Source organism: Maniola hyperantus, chromosome 20 (genome assembly GCF_902806685.2).
Source record: "Maniola hyperantus chromosome 20, iAphHyp1.2, whole genome shotgun sequence".
Lineage (NCBI taxonomy): Eukaryota > Metazoa > Arthropoda > Insecta > Lepidoptera > Nymphalidae > Maniola > Maniola hyperantus.
The window spans coordinates 11609199-11624672 of NC_048555.1; positions in this window are offsets into that span (position 1 = coordinate 11609199).

Consider the following 15474-nt stretch of genomic DNA (forward strand, 5'->3'; position numbering starts at 1 on the left):
CAAAAGACTTTTGGACTTTCCTGTGGTAGAGTGTAGGAGTCGCAAGAAAGTCCAAAAATCCAAGCTGCAAGCCCCGTCGTCGGTAAAATAGGTCGAATCACTGACACGGATTTTTTAAATTCAAATAAACTTTTACAATGCTTTGTAATTTTGAATTCTCTTTATATTGCATACCTAATTATATTTATTTTTAATTTTTAAAAAGAATAATAACCATAGTAATCATGACTAATATTCCCCTTTCCCCTCCAACTAAGCGTAAAGCTTGTGCTAGGAGTAGGTACGACAATTGTGCAACGGTGGGGTTCAAACCACCGACCTTTCGGATTTCAATCCGCTCCTTTAACCGTTGAGCTATTGCGGCTTTAAATTTTTTTTTTTTTAAATATTAGCCATGTTAAATGACTAATATTCCCCTTTCCTCTCCAACTAAGCGTCAGGCTTGTGCTAGGAGTAGGTACGACAATAGTGCAACGGGCGGGGTTTGAACCGTCGACCTTTCGGTTTTCAGTCCACTCCTTTACCGGTTGAGCTATTGAGGCTCAATGCTAAATATGCTCTATGAAATAGCTCAACGCACGCTATGTACGTTCAATTTTTAACTTTTAGGTGTAAACCTGTTATCGATAAAGAAATCATTAAGGATATTACGTATACCTACTGACAAAAACTTTAAATAATACCCCGCATTATAGCTGACAGAGCCCTGCGGTGAGAATTTAATAACAAATTACATAAAAGTCAAGTATGCAGAATATAAAGTTCAAATCCAACACGGTCCATCTAAATATCATCGTCTACATGTTTAGGGTTCCGTAATGTTTAAATTCAGATGCCTATTGCTGTTTTCTAGCCGACTACGGACCCTGTCGTCGTCCTATCCGAGTCGGGGATTCGATCCCGGGCACGTACTTGTAACTTTTCGAAATTGTGTGCGTTTTAAGCTACTAAATATCATATTTTATTTGTCGATATTTTAACCCAATTGGGTATTTGACTACATCAAAAATAAAATTATTTCTCAGTGATTATTTATATATATAAAAGGAAAAGGTGACTGACTGACTGACTGACTGACTGACTGATCTATCAACGCACAGCTCAAACTACTGGACGGATCGCGCTGAAATTCGGCATGCAGATAGCTATTATGACGTAGCTGTAGGCATCCGCTAAAAAAGAATTTTTCAAAATTCAACCCCTAAAGGGGTAAAATAGGGGTTTGAATTTTGTATGAAAGTCAGTCAGTTTTCAAGTTAGAAGTTTGAAGTTTTGTAGTTAATATTTTTGCAATTAGCAGTATGACATATTTTATGTTAAAATCTCATTGTGAAAGATCATCCCTAAGGGTGTAAAATAGGGGTTTAAATTTTGTTTACTCCACGCAACGAAGTCGCGGGCATAAGCTAGTTAAAATATAATACGGTCTTCCAAAACACGTAAAGTCCACGTCCTTTGTTAGTTTGAAGTGTAGTAACCATTTTAAATTATCGATTAAACTAAAAAATTACGTCTTTATGATATTGTGACACACAACAGTATTTCATAGAATATCGCATACTAGGTGCGCGTTTTGACGTTTGATAAAAAGTTACTGATTTGACTAGTTGTCAAATACCGTATTGCACGGGTCGTGGTCACGACGGGACTGCGCGTGCTACGAGATATGAAGTTAAACCACAAAATAAGCTTATAATCTTTGCTAAATATCACTTGCTCTAATGGTGAAGGAAAACATTTTGAGCAGACCTGCTTGCCTGAGGCTGAGATCTATAGAGCGCACTTTGACTTTGCTCAGACTTAAGATTGGGTTAAAACGAGACAGATTTATGTGAGAGATATAGCTCTGTCTCGTTTTAACTCTGTCTTAAGTCTAAACTAAGTCAGAGTGCGCTCTATAGATCTCACCCTGAGAGTTCTCCATAATATTCCCAAAGCTGTGTGAAGTCTGCCAAATCGCACTTGGCCAGCATGGTAGACCATGGTGGTATGGGCTTGGCCTGAGAGAATAATTAGCCGACGATGGGTTCATGATGAGACTGACCTCTTTATAAAATTAGTTTAAGAAAAAAATAACCGTTTTTCTGTTCTAGCCTCATCCTCGTGAGTTTGCCCCCAAATAAATGGAGATAATCATATGCAATCATCATTAATTGTATACGGAACACATGAAACACAGGCGTGTTCACACTTTACATCTCTATAGGCTGTCGTTTTGTATCAGCGCGTTACAAATACAGCGTTGCCACATCCTCGTCAGTTTGCGCCCAAATAAATGGAGATAATCATATGCAATCATCATTAATCATCGCCGCAAGGACGGACTAGGCTCGGCTTTAGGTGAATTATAAATCTTAAATCTGTATTCCTTGCAGTGTTACTTACTTTCCTTCATCTACTACTAGAGCCTCAATAGCTCAACGGGTAATGGAGTGGACTGAAAACCGAAAGGTCGACGGTTCAATCCCCGCCCGTTGCACTATTGTCGTACCTACTCCTAGCACAAGCTTTACGCTTAGTTGGAGAGGAAAGGAGAATATTAGTCATTTAACATGGTTAATATTCTATTTAAAAAAAATTACAGAAGTTGATCCTTGGATTCCGTATATTATTGTAGTCAACATCCAATCCACTTTTATTTTTAGGGTTCCGTATTTCAAAAGGAAAAACGGAACCCTTATAGGATCACTTTGTTGTCCGTGTCTGTCAAAAAACCTGTAGGGTACTCCCTATTCCCGTTTCCCGTTGATCTAGAATCATGAAATTTGGCAGGTAGGTAAGTCTTATAACAGTCATAAGGGGGAAAATCTGTAAACCGTGAATTTCCATAATTATTATGGAGTGTAAAAAGTATTTTTGCAAGTAATTTTTTCCAAAGATTTTCCGGTCATAAACTGTATGTAAATGTAATAAACATCGGCATGACACATACTTGTGCCTAACATCTAAATTATTACCTTCGATATGAAATCAGTAATTAAATTCAATGAGTGGTTAAAATCGGTAATAGATATCTGACACCAGACGTGTAATTATTGTAATATATTACTTTACGTAAGTACCTACTAAGTATGTGATTGCGATTTTTTTTTTTGTTTTTATTCATGTAAACTTTTTACAAGTGCTTATGAATAGTCAAGTACCTTGTTTTAATTTACCACTGGTTCGGAATACGGTTTATATTTTCATCCTATATACCTATATACTTAGTACTTCATATCATCATCTCCACCCATCGTCAGTCCACTTGTGGGAACGGGTTTCTTCTCAGATTGATCAATCAACAAGTTTCACTTCCAATCAACTCCCTTCGGCGGTGTTCCCACTAGATTACAACATGGGGTTATTCAAAATATTCAAGGGGCGCGGCGGACCAACAAATTCCTGAAAGGCCGGCAACGCATTGGTGGTTCCTCTGGTACCTACTGCAAATTTTCATGGGCGGCAGTAACGCCTGCTCATTTGCTCGTCATTTTTATATAAAAAAAACAGTCATGCTGTTTGCATCCACTGCTGGACATAGGCATCAAGTGTGCGCCACCACACACGTTTCTCCGCCTTCCTCATCCACCCACATCCCGCTACCTCACTCCAGCAGATTGGAGGTCGTCCCACACTGCAATGTCTCCTCAATAGCTCAACGGGTAAAGGAGTGGACTGAAACCCGAAAGTTCGACGCTCAATCCCCGCCCGTTGCAATATTGTCGTACCTACTCCTACCTCCTAGATGAAAGGGGAATATTAGTCATTTAACATGGCTAATATTCTTTATAAAAAAAATCTGGTAAGTGGTTTCCACTTCAGAACACGTCTGCCTAAGCGGCAATCGGTTCTGCGACAGACATGGCCTACCCATGATTTAAATATAAAATTTAATGCAAATTTTATAATAATGCGTCTGCTTAAAATTGTCTTAATATGATATAACTCAGCATAGTCTATAGTTTATTGCAAAGTAAACACTTAAGTTTAATACAGATTTAATAGCTTTAGCCTTGTCTAATGGATTACAAAATAGTTAACATCATGTGTGGTAACCTGACGGGTGTTAGAAAAAAAACAATAAAAGCTATCATCATTTACATAAAGCACTTTTTATTTACAAAAGATGTTAAGTTAATCTATAAACCGCTCGTACAACCGATAGACGTTGGGGTCCCAAGGTGCTAGAATGGCGACCTCGCACCGGAAGACGCAGCGTATTGGAAGACCCCCCACTAGGTGGACGGACGACATCAGACCGTGGCGTGTGGAAGTCCCTACAAGAGACCTATGTCCAGCAGTGGACGTCTATTGGTTGATGATGATGATGATGAAATCTATAAAAATATTAGGTATTAAGGACGAAAATATTGGGTACGTGTCTAATTATAGTCTGACTTTAGGCATAGAAACACGCGTCGCAGTTTATAAGGTCCGGCCACTCCCATGACTCATCTTAATCGTAACTACTTATATCGTAAGTACTTATATTATGTCTGATATAAATATCAAAAATTGCGGAACCGGCAGGATCGAACCTGCGTCTCCTGGAATCGCGCCCGACGCTCTGACCGCAAAGCCATGGTTTGCTTGCTTCGCCAGTGATGAAATTTGTGATAATCTAAATATCTTCTTCTAAATATATAAAATGAAAAGGTGACTGACTGACTGACTGAATGACTGAATGACTGACTGATCTATCAACGCACAGCTCAAACTACTGGACGGATCGGGCTGAAATTTGGCATGCAGATAGCTATTATGACATAGGCATCCGCTAAGAATTTTTGAAAATTCTACCCCTAAGGGGGTGAAATAGGGGTTTGAAGTTTGTGTAGGCCACGCGGACGAAGTCGCGAGCATAAGCTAGTATGTGTATATTTAGAAACTTCCTTGAAGTGTAGGTAAAAAACCCTATAAAATTATTAAAAAAATTATAAGTTGAAGTTTACGTATGATATAAGTACCTATAGGCATATATAGAGATAGACACTCATGTGGCAGAGATCACCAAGTGATAGGCATATATAGAGATAGACATTCATGTGGCAGAGATCACCAAGTGATAGGCATATATAGAGATAGACACTCATGTGGCAGAGATCACCAAGTGATAGGCATATATAGAGATAGACACTCATGTGGCAGAGATCACCAAGTGATAGGCATATATAGAGATAGACACTCATGTGGCAGAGATCACCAAGTGATAGGCATATATAGAGATAGACACTCATGTGGCAGAGATCACCAAGTGATAGGCATATATAGAGATAGACACTCATGTGGCAGAGATCACCAAGTGATAGGCATATATAGAGATAGACACTCATGTGGCAGAGATCACCAAGTGATAGGCATATATAGAGATAGACACTCATGTGGCAGAGATCACCAAGTGATAGGGCCCGCCTTTACACCCTGATTCGTTAATATTCTGTACCTAATGTTTTTTTTTTAAATAGGGCAAGTAAATGAAATCATTTAAAAATCATTTAAAAGTAAGGAAAAATAAATTGAAGATAATTTGAATTTGAATTCAATTTATTAAAACTAAAGATACGAGAGTTTCAAATGGGCCATGATTGGAGATTAAGCAATTTAATAGCAAATTAAGCCAGGTAGATACTTATTCGATTCAAAATTTAAATTTAGACAAAAGATAAAAAATTCGATTCAATATTAAGAGAAAGAAACAAAAGCTGTACTTAAGTCTACATTTTAAGCAAATATTTACTAGCTATTGTTATTTGTTATGACCTCAAGCACACAAATTACGCGTTAACAGCTATAACATGCAGCCCGTGAAGCTATTATATTCGACCTTTTGTTATCACACTGCGTCCAGTTTTTTGCAGGATCCCGTTTGATGGCGAATGTGTTTGTATGCTAGCGTTGCGTTTATTCACCATCAAACGGGATCCTGCAGAAAACAGGATCCTGCAAAAAACTGGACGCAGTATATGCTAGCGTTCACGCGAGCATCCCGCATGCGGGATGCTTGCTAGCATATAAACACAGTCAAGGCACAGCCTGGAAGAGATCGCTTTAGCGATAAGGCCGCCTTTGCATGCTACAGCTATTAGATTAAGATCCTGTATTGTGTTTTTTCAACAATGACATGTTTACTTTGTGTTGTGTGTAATAAAGTGTAAATAATAAATAAAATAAAATTCACCATCAAACGGGATCCTGCAGAAAACGGGATCCTGCAAAAAACTGGACGCAGTGTATGCTCGCGACTTATGTCAACTTATGTCGACTTTACATGTAAAAAAATACGCTGAGTCTATATAGGTAGATAGATCTTATAGCACACGTAAAGGGAAAAAAATTAAAAATGTGTTCATGAATAAATAAATAATTAGTATTTTCAACTTTCAATGTAAGATTACTATACCAAGTGGGGCAGTATATGAAAGGGTTTTACATGTATATTCTAAAACGGATTTCTATTTATTTTCATGCATTGTGATCTTTGATTTATCGTGCAAAATGTTGTAAAACTACGACTGTAGTACGGAACCTTCGGTGTGCGAGTCTGACTCGCACTTGGCCAGTTTTTAGGGTTCCGTACCTCAAAAGGAAAAACGGAACCCTTATAGGATCACTTTGTTGTCTGTCTGTCTGTCTGTCCGTCTGTCTGTCAAGAAACCTACAGGGTACTTCCCGTTGACCTAGAATCATGAAATTTGGCAGGTAGGTAGATCTTATAGCTGACATTTGGGGAAAAATCCGAAAACCGTGAATTTAGGGTTAGATCACACAAAAAAAATTAAATTGTGGTCATGAACTAATAATTAGTATTTTCAACTTTCGAAGTTTTTTATTTATTTTATGCATCATAGTTTTTGAATTATCGTGCAAAATGTCGAAAAAATACGACTGTAGTACGAAACCCTCATTACGCGAGCCTGACTCGCACTTGGCCGGTTTTTTCTCATCCTTTTATTTGCTATGCAATATAAGTTATGCAGAACACTCGACATTTTATCTGCTAATGTTTATGTAATATTGCTATAGGATAACTGAATGGTATTTGCTATTAATCTTAATTTATAAACGTTAAGGCATAAAGGGCTCTTGTCAAGGCCGAGATGGCCAGTCTATGTGGAACGTCCAACATCCGGGTGAAATAAATTAGCCAAGCGGTCTTAATATCTAGGCTCGATTTACATAAAGGCTAGACTAAAAGTATCTAGGATTTATTAAGTAACTAACTGATGCCTGCGACTTAATCCGCGTGCATTTAGGTTCTTAAAAGTCACATGATTTTTTTAAAAGAATATATTACTCTGAAACTAAGCGTAAAGCTTGTGCTAGGAGTAGGTAGGTACGACAATAGTGCAACGGGTGGGGTTTGAACCGCCTTCCTTTCGGGTTTACCACTCCTTTAACCGTTGCGCTATTGAGGCTGTCAACTCTTTGCTTTTCCGGGATAAAAGTAGCCGATATACAACTCTGGGATGCAAGCTATCTCTGTAGGGAAAAGCGGGGTTATGGGGAACACCTTACTTGAAACTCTCTAAAATAATAAAGTCACAATGTAAACAACTTTTCTTTGTAGTAGTAAGTAATTGATATTCAACTGTTCCTAATTACCCACCGTTCTCAATTAACCAACTTTCCCCTATTTGTCGTAAAAATCGGCTGAACGGATGGGCCATGAAAAACTATAGCAGACAGGCACACTTACGCATTAATTAATAATAGTATGGATTAGGTATACGCAAAAGTTCCACTCAAAGCTCAGACTGAAAAATATGCGCAAGCGACATTGCAAAAATTCTTTCGTGCTCCACACATTTACAATTAAATCTAATAAGTACGCGCAAACGCCAATCAAAATGCTTGTTGAAAACGAAGACGCAAACATTCAGGGCATGTGTCCAATCCAAATGTCTGATAATAATTTATCAGTTGCAAGAATCTTATAGACGGTTGTCTCTTTGGAGTCGATTATACTCGTTAATTTTGATTTAGGAGCTTATCTTGCGTGTTGAATTTGTTAAACATGTTATCCTCGTATATTCCTGGTATTTTACTAAGTATTTACCTAAAGTAAACCATGATAGCCTAGTGGTTAAAACGTCCGCTCTACTGGATACTGGATGAAACATGTTGCCCTCGTATATTCCTGGTATTTACCTAAGTATTTACCTAAAGTAAACCATGATAGCCTAGTGGTTAAAACGTCCGCTCTACTGGACATTGGATGAAACAATTTGCCCTCGTATATTCCTGGTATTTAACTAAGTATTTACCTAAGTGAGTCGTGATAGCCTACTGGTTAAAACGTCCGCTCTACTGGATACTGGATGAAACATGTTGCCCTCGTATATTCCTGGTATTTAACTAAGTATTTACCTAAAGTAAACCATGTTAGCCTAGTGGTTAAAACGTCCGCTCTACTGGATACTGGAAGAAACAATTTGCCCTCGTATATTCCTGGTATTTAACTGAGTATTTACCTAAAGTAAACCATGTTAGCCTAGTGGTTAAAACGTCCGCTCTACTGGATACTGGAAGAAACAATTTGCCCTCGTATATTCCTGGTATTTAACTGAGTATTTACCTAAAGTAAACCATGATAGCCTAGTGGTTAAAACGTCCGCTCTACTGGATACTGGATGAAACATGTTGCCCTCGTATATTCCTGGTATTTAACTAAGTATTTACCTAAAGTAAACCATGTTAGCCTAGTGGTTAAAACGTCCGCTCTACTGGATACTGGATCTGTACTTTCCGTGAGGAGCAAAATATTGACTGACGTATCACTAACGGGGCGGTTGGCACAGATAATCCTTCTGCCACGTGCCACGTGCCACAGTCACTTTTTGCCACCAAAATCACCCTCGGTTTAGTCAGAGTTAAACAAGCGGTGATATCTAAGAAGGTTAAGACGTCCGCCTTCTTTTCGGTAGGGGAGTTTAATCCCGGGCGCGTTGTACCTCTAACTTTTCGGAGTTGTGTGCCTTTTGCCTTGAGTTGAATTTAAAAAAAGAATTAGTGGCAGATGTAAAATGGCGGCCAGGAAAGCCGGAGCTATTGATTTGAAACAGGGAAAATTAGAATTTATAATTATGTCTTGAAGAAGTTAATAGTTTAGAACTAAGATTGAAGTTTATTAAGCATTGTCTAAATGAAATAAAGTCAGTTCCTATAAGTTGAGATTATTTTTATTACTTTTTAACCGACTTCAAAAAAAGGAGGAGGTTCTCAATTCGTCGGAATCTTTTTTTATACAATTAAATATCACTTGATCTAACGGTGAGGGCAAACATCGTGAGAAAACCTGCATGGTTGTGACTTGAGAGTTCTCCATCATGTTCTCAAAGCTGTGTGAGGTCTGCCAACCCACACTTGGGCAGCGTGTTGGACTTTGGTCAAACCCCTTCTCATTCTGAGAGGAGACCCGTGCTGAGTAGAGGACCGGCAATGCGTTGATCATGATGAAGAATGTTAACCAACGGTTTCGATACGGTTCATTAAACCTTGGGTAAAAAAAAAAACAAGATACACATCGATTCATGCAAAAAACATGAATTTAATGAAATATGCAATGTGATAATGATGTATGGAATTATGAAGTCAAGGAAATTCGGTTATTTAAATTTAATGATATTATCAACGGTAATGGGAGGTGCCTTGTTAGTAGTTACTATTATATCGATATTTTAACGATACTGAACACCATATTAGGGCATTAGGTATTCTGAAAAATTACGTTATTATCGTTTGCGAATTATTTTTATCATCATCATCATCATCATCAGTCGATAGACGTCCACTGCTGGACATAGGTCTCTTGTAGGGACTTCCACACGCCACGGTCCACGGTCCACGGTCTTGCGCCACCTGAATCCAGCGGCTCACTGCGACTCGTCTGATGTCAGCATGGGTTTATTAAAAACTGCCATACCCCTTCCAGGTCAGCCCGCTTCCATCTTAAACTGCATCGTCACTTACCACCAGGTGAGATTGCAGTCAAGGGCTAACTTGATTAATGTCTGGTTTGAAATACCCCTAAAATCCTTGAACTGATTATGACTATGATGTTAATGGTGGTGAAAGTGAGTTTAGCTTGTTTAACAGACAATACCATGAACGTACGTAGTATGAACAATGTGCAACACCAGAAGAAATATTATAGACGCTTTTGTAGGCTCGGTTAAACTTTACACAAAGGTAATAACTGTAAAATTTAATTTCCTATAAAACGTGCTATAAAAATTCATTGAAGGCGCATCGCTGGTGAACAAGGAATGTGACCTTTGAGACCATCTCTACACGTAGGTAGAGACTGTGGAGTTAAGGCCTGCAACACACAACGCGCGACGGAGACGGGAACAGCACGGGTCATAGTAGTGAGAAGGTTTTTAACACGCGCGTTCAGTATGCTTAGTACGAGATTTTATGTCTCACTAACGTTGATAGTATTAGAGTATCGAAACACTTCAACGTTATACTAAACTGGACTCTAATCAGCCCTGTTTTGAAGCTCAACTTCGTCTACATATCTACAGCCAACGCTCCAAGTGGAAACGTTGCGAAATTAAAATCAGTGGTCTTGAATTTTTGACTTTAATTCATGGAACTTACGATCCATTTTACTTTGACGTTATTGTGTTTCGATTCTCAAATACTATCAACGTTAGCGACACGTAAAATCTAAATATATAAAAGGAAAAGGTGACTGACTGACTGACTGACTGACTGATCTATCAACGCACAGCTCAAACTACTGGACGGATCGGGCTGAAATTTGGCATGCAGATAGCTATTATGACGTAGGCATCCGCTAAGAAAGGATTTTTGAAAATTCAACCCCTAAGCGGGTGAAATAGGGATTTAAAATTTTTGTAGTCCACGCGGACGAAGTCGCGAGCATAAGCTAGTCTTATACTAAGCGTACTGTGTTAGAGTGAAGCCAAGCCAAGCTATCATGCCTGTATTTTAAATACTTAACACGATACGTGTGTTTCACTGAAGCGACGCGCTGCGTCGCTGCGCTGTGTGCAGTGCAGCGCAGCTCAGGTGCGTGGGCACATTTAATGTGTGCTTAAGCCCTAAGACGTAGGCATGATCAGTCACTGCATCCGTAATTTAGCGCGAAGTAAAGGCGATGAAGGAAGCTTTGTTGAACTTCTCCAAAAAGGGAGATGTGCTTTTGGGTTGAATGACTCTTTTTATTTTTGTCCTCTGGTACCTGTGTTCAATTTTATGGCGACCTCGCACCGGAAAGCGCAGTAGTAGTTAGACAGACGATATCAAATGAAACGAGCATTTCATCGGGCCTACCTAGCCGGTAACACAAGTCAACCATTATAGGCCTTAGTCAACCATTATAGGCCTGCTAGTTTGACACAAATTGGTGTTCCCAAGGCGCTGTCAGAGTTTCGCAACACCGTTTGACCTCTTGCGGTCAAATACAGTTCTAAGTTTTCGTATTAAGTATAGGAAACTAGATATTGATTTATAATATTGAGTGGTGCCTAATTTAAAAACGGGCCAAGTGCGAGTCAGACTCGCGCATTATTTATTTTTATGAAACATAGTTTTTGATTTATCATGCAAAATGCTGAAAAAATACGACTGTACTACGGAACTACTTATTGGTGCGCGAGCCTGACTCGCACTTGGCCAAATTCCGGGTTTTCAGATTTGTCTCTTTTTTATGCTATTAATTTCTAAGGGGAGCAGTGAGAAAGAAATAGCATTGTGGACTTAGCCAGTGTTTTGTTGTACAAGGCGTATAAAGTTAATTAATTAAAATATTATTATAATGTTACTAAACAAAAAATAAAGATACTATCATGATTAAATTAACAAAAAATATTAAATGATAGAAGCAATTAATCAAAAATGTTATGAAATTTTTAGAATATATGAATATTTTTTTTTTTAGGGATCTGCATCCGAAGGATGCCAACGGGATCCTATTGCCAAGCCTCCGCTGTCCGTCCGTACGTCCTTCCGTCTATCCGTCCATCAGTCTGTCTGTCAGCGGGCTGTATCCCGCCGATGTATTCGTGATCCGTATTCGGTGTCCGTATTGGGAGAGAGTTAAAAATGTTTGTGCACTCATCCGTATTCGGTTCGTATCCGTGATTCTTCGAAGTGGTCGTAATTCAAATACGTACATTCGGTTCGTATTTTTGACGGATCTATAAAATCACGGATGAGTGCACAAACGCCCTATACCTATGTATGCATGCTGCTGCTATAACAACATCACCAGAAGGGCTGGCTCATTTTTTGCGCAACGGATCAGCCTGGCTGTTCAGCGCGGAAATGCAGCCAGTATTCTTGGCACCATTCCACGCGGTCATGATTTATATAGTAATTAGATAAGGCTAGCTTTAAGTTTTATTGTAATATTAAAAAAAAAAAAAACAATAATTATAGCCGTTATGATAATCTAAATCCATACTAATGTTATAAATGTGAAAGTGTGTCTGTCTGTCTGTCTGCTAGCTTTTCACGGCTCAACCGTTCAACCGATTTTGACGAAATTTAGTACCTACGGAGGTAGCTTGCAACCCGGAGAAGGACATGGGCTACTTTTTATCCCAAAATTTTAAGAGTTTCCATAGGGATTTAAAAACCTAAATTCACGCGTACGAAGTCGCGGGCATCAGCTAGTAGGATATAAATAGAAAAGGTGACTGACTGACTGACTGATCTATTATAACGCACGGCTCAAACTACTGGACGAATCAGGCTGAAATTGGCATGCAGATAGTTATTATGATGTAGGCATCCGGTAAGAAATAATTTTTGAAAATTCAATCCCTAAGGAAGTGAAATAGGGGTTTGAAGTTTGTGTAGTCCACGTGGAAGAAGTGGAGAATTTAAGCTAGTCTAAATATAAAATGAAAAGCTGACTGACTGACTGACTTACAGACTGCTCTATCAACGCACAGCTCAAACTACTGGACGGATCGGTTTGAGATTTGGCATGCTATTATGACATAGACATCCGCTAAAAAAGGATTAAAAAAAAATCAAACTCTATGGGGATAAAATGGGGGTTTGAAATTTGAGGTTTAAGTCGCGGGAATAAGCACTAGCTTATGAAAATAAATAAAAAGTTTTATTTCTTGTACGATGGTACGGGACCCTTTGTGTGTGAGTCCAACTCGCACTTGGCCGATTTTTCTTATTTATTATAATATTATGGTAATCCTGGAAAACTACATGGTTGTTATATCTATTTTTTAATGATTTGACTATGAATTAATTATTATTAATAAAAAAAGCTTTGTATTTTGTGTGGTAAAATACCTGATTAGATCCTGAGTCGGTTGAAAGTTATATTTTAATGTGAATTTAAGAAAAACTCAATTGGTTTTTTTTTATTATTTTACGACAGCAATTATTTTATTTTATTATTTTTTAAACATCGTAGCAAGTAGGTACTTTAGTTAATCAAGTTATATTATAATAATAAAGCTTGTTAATTATGAGCTTGAAAATCGAAAACGAGGGTATCGTATTTTCATAGAAGCGTGGAAGTTACATATATAATTTCGGAAACTACCAGGGTTGAAAAACAACAGTTAAAAAACATTTATTGTTTAAAACAAGTTCAGAAACAGTATGTTTAAAACTATTTTTTAATTTTAAACATGTTTCAAACACTTGTATTAAAACAATTTGTGTAAATCATTGCCAACCATGGAAACTACACACTCAAACAGTGTTATTTATTTATTTATGAACTAAACTATAAGCTTCTGTTACTTTCGGCTTCACACTTCTACTTGCCTGTGAAAGTCCCGTCAAAAAAGGTTCAGCCGTTCCGAAGATTAGCCCGTTCAAACAGACAGACAGTCAGACAAAAAATTTAAAAACGTGTGATTCAGTTATGGTACAGTTCAAATAACCATACGATACGAGCTTAATGTGAGGTAGTTATTTCGAAATTAGAGACAGACACTTCAATTTTATTTGTTAGTATATCTATATATATAAAAGAAAAAGGTGACTGACTGACTGACTGACTGAATGACTGACTGACTGACTGATCTATCAACGCACAGCTCAAACTACTGGACGGATCGGGCTGAAATTTGGCATGCAGATAGCTATTATGACGTAGGCATCCGCTAACAAAAGGATTTTTGAAAATTCAACTCCTAAGGGGCTGAAATAGGGTTTTGAAATTTTGTAGTCCACGCGGACGAAGTCGCGAGCATAAGCTAGTTAGAAGTATAAATTTGTGAAGGCACTTGAACGCAGTATTTCTTTTGAAATGAGTAAAACTGCAGTTGAATCGTCTGCATAAGTGGCATTGTTAACAACGAAACTAATTTTAAAACGAACTGAAAGTTTCCCAGCACCTGAATTTCAACATGCTAATTAGATGTAGAATTACGAACACTAGAATGTTCTTATTTATCTTTTAAAACTTATCTAATCTCTATATCAAAGTCAAAGTCAAAGTCAAATGATATTCAAAATAGGTAGTAATTAATAACTCTTTTTGATTTCACCCATTTTTCTGCTTGCGCCTCACGGTTCAAGCAATATTTTTTTTGAAACAAAATAATGTAACGTTAGTAATTATTAAATATTTGTCTGTAACACGTGATAATATTGTGATATACAAATGAACCTGTATTTGGCACTTCTAGTCGTGACCCATTAATTAGGTTCTAGTAGGGATGGGTTTCTCGGGGTGCCAGCCAGGGGGTGCCAGCCAGGGGGTGCCAGACAGGTAACTTTCCAGTGTGCCTGGATGCTGCTGGTCCCTTTTGGATACGTCCGAGGGGAAGAGCAGTTTTCAGGCCGTTGCACCCCGGTAACATGGCTAATAATTTCTCTTCGGGGATATTGTTGGCTAATGACCTGGCAGGGGGAAGGTTTCTCCGCGTGTCAGTCTGACTAGCAGAGGGCACAGTGGACGAGGCGAAGGATGGGACGCGGGCGACGTGCGCGGGACCGCGTTGTCGCCCGTTGAGTCCCCGGGAGGGTCTCAGTCGGCCGGCGAGTCCCACATAACTTCCTTCCAGTTGGCTGCCTGGCTGGCTTCCAGGGGGAAGATGCGTAATCGCATTTCCCAGCGATAAAAAAAGGGAGAGGTTTCTCGGAATCACACTAATAATATATGTGTGTGTGTAAACTTCTTATATAAATTACTGGACCCATATAAAAACTCACCGCAATATTCTAAATTATTGTGGTAGTAATGCGAAAACATTAATAAAAAAGGCGTTGACATGTCTATATGTGAATCTGTTAACCCATTATATGGTAAATGCTCACGAGATAGCATCAGTGTGATGTAAGAGTGCTATTGTTCTCAGGCCACAATCGACACGACCTTGACATTCTGACTCCCATGCCGTACGTGACCTTGAACTTTCAGAAAATAGTTTTTCATATTTTCCGACGAAATAGGTATGGCAACTTCTAGAATGATAAATAGGAAATTGGTAAAAAGAATAAATAAGATGATAAAATACATATAAAAAAATCTATATCTAT